The sequence below is a fragment of the Triticum dicoccoides genome, chromosome 3B (assembly GCF_002162155.2).
Source record: "Triticum dicoccoides isolate Atlit2015 ecotype Zavitan chromosome 3B, WEW_v2.0, whole genome shotgun sequence".
In the NCBI taxonomy this organism is placed as follows: domain Eukaryota; kingdom Viridiplantae; phylum Streptophyta; class Magnoliopsida; order Poales; family Poaceae; genus Triticum; species Triticum dicoccoides.
Window position 1 is genome coordinate 453,332,224 of NC_041385.1, and position 2,961 is coordinate 453,335,184.

Genomic DNA, 2,961 nt, shown 5'->3' on the forward strand with positions numbered 1-2,961 from the left:
GCTATTGTTGTTGTTGTTGTTGTCATTGTTGTTGTTGTTGTTGTTGTTGTTGTTGTTGTTGTTGTTGTTGTTGTTGTTGTTGTTGTTGTTGCTCTTTTACGTATATCTTGACATCATCAGAACATTAAGGTAACTCTCTTCCTTGTTGTTATGTATCCTAGGATTGCATATGTAGACATTAAGTACAGTGCATCTTGCTATGTAGCCTCAAATATATTACATATGGTCCTAGTTAACCTAACGATAAATGGGTTGCAGATATATTCAGTTGAAAGTCCTATTCACCGATTAGTCCCTTATCAGCCCCCAGCCTATATGGTACCAGCTATCGATATCCTGAATAGTGTGCATATATAAGCCATGGGATGAAACTAACCTCGATGGAAAACAAGAGTTGTTCCCAGAATTGTCCTGTGTAGGTACATCGAGAAGCATGTTAAGCACAACAGGGTAAAAATCAACCAAAATTATCCATGACAGACAAAATAATCTCCAAAAGATAGCTCTAGTGTGCAGGTTTAAGCACGCTAGTAAAGCAAAACAAGTGGAAAAGTGTGTTAACTGCATCAGGCCTATCATTTAACAACAAGCAAACATAGTCATTCAACTGGTATTGTGCCGGTCTAAATACACTGGTTATTGTTAAATAAAAATGGAAAGGCGTGTTAACTACAAGATGCAGCAACCAAATGTAGTCATTCATAGTGGTATTGTTGAAACTGGTACTAATGAAATTGAACTGCACAATTCATACTTGCACATATAGAACATCACGTTGTGAATAACTGGAATAAACAAGGCATACTACGCACAATCAAAGATAGCATTTGAAACTGGACATATGCTAACTACAAACAACAGAACAATCAAAAAACTTTAAAAGAGGCATACGCTAGCTATAATAGGCTTAGCAGCAAGCAAATATATGCATTCCTTGGTATGTTTAAAACTGGATTGATGAAATGTATTGCATAGTAAATAATTGCACATATAGAGCATCACATTGTGAACAACTGAAATAAACAAGGCATACTACAAACAACCAGATGTAGCAATTAAAACTAGACATATTCTCACTACACTACAAAAGGGACTCGACAAAACAAATCATGGGTTTCCCCCTGTGAAGAGGCACAACAAAACAAATCATGGGTTTCCTCACTTGTCACAATTGGGCTCATTCCCGTGGGAAGAGCACAGACCCTGGATGCGCTCCATGTTGTCGCAGATGGGCTCCTTCCCCTTGGAAGAGCATGGCTGTAGGGTGCCCTCCCTGATGTCGCAGACGGGCTCTTTCCCTTTGGAAGAGCAGATGGGATCTTTCCCCTTGGAAGAGCCAGAGAGGGTGCCCTCATCGTGGTCGCCGTCGATGAGGTCTGACTTGGAAGCTGTGCATCACAAGCTAGCGTCGCAGAACATGTCCTTCATAAATGACGAAAGGGGCTCGATGGCGATGTAGGATGGCAAATTCTTGACAGTGAGCCAGAGCAGATCAGCGGTGGGGCGTTGATGAGATCGACGACGGTTGAACCCGAGGGGTTGGGGTGGGCCATTTAACCTGTGACATAGCCCGACCGCCTTTGGCTGTCACTATCGATGACCTCGATGTCGTAGCCGACGTCCGCGACATACCTGCATATTCTAGCCCGCTGATTGAGTCTCTGCGACCAGTAATGGTCATCAGCTTCCTCGGCGATGTCGGGCGAAGAGACTGCGATACACCTCTTTTGGGCCAGTCGCTCCTCGAGCTCCACGAGAAGCATAGTCGGGCTTAGGCTACGATGCTCTGGAGTGGGGGATGGGGATCTAAGGGAAAGGGGGCGTTTGGCAGGCGTCATCTAAGAAACTCAGGGCGACCTGGGTAGGGAGATCAGTAGGTAAGCTGCACGGGCAAACCGGCAGATGTTGATAATGGAGGTCTTGCAGCGGCGGCGGCGGCGAGGACCTTGCTAGGGTTTTGAGTAAGGGAGGGTGTGTGTGTGTGTGTGTGTGTGTGTGAGAGAGAGAGAGGGTGGGGGGTGTGTTTGAGGAAATGACGCGGGTACTGAAAATTTTACTACGCGGGAGTCAAACCCGGGAGTGAAATGCGAGGGCTATTGAAAATTTTGATGATGGTGCATCGCACACGGTCCGGAGATAACAACCATGTGTTATGAAACATAAAAAACCTCGAGACAGGCAGATATTTTCTAGGAGCAGGATGGATTGGGAACAAGAAACATCGCACACGGTCCGGAGATAACAACCGTGTGTTATGAAACAGAAAAACCCTCGAGGCGGGCAAATATTTTCTAGGGATGTAGGCGGGATTGGGAACAAGAAACATCGGATACGGTCCGGAGATAACAACTGTGTGTTATGAAACAGAAAAACCCTCCTCGAGGAGGGCAGATATTTTCTAGGGATGCAGGTGGGATTGGGAACAAGAAACATAACATACGGTCCAAAGATAACAATCGTGTGTTATGAAACAGAAAAACCCTCGTCGAGGTGGGCATATATTTTCTAGGGATGCAAGCGGGATTAGGAACAAGAAACATCGCACACGGTCCAACCGTGTGTTATGAAACAGAAAAATCCTCGAGGTGGGCAGATATTTTTAAGAGGGCGAGCCTCGTGGAGCGTAATATACTGTGCAGATGTGTGCGTGACAGGGGCACCGGCGTGGCACACAGTTATTTGAGTGAACCATCTCTGTTGCGTCATCCGACTTGTCTAATGTTCATAAATTTGGCAAAAAATGACGCGGGAGAGGGTCAGAACACGAACACACTTGCATGTGGACCAAATTTATGTATGATAAGGGTGGTTTGATTTTCAAATACCGAATGCAACTTCGATGTCGAACCTATCTTGCAAAGCGCACGGTATTGCTTGCCCCCCTCGTGTCGGCACGAAGGGAATCCTAAGCTATGAATGCATGCCTTCCCCCCCCCCCCAATCGAGTCTCACCTAGCAAAG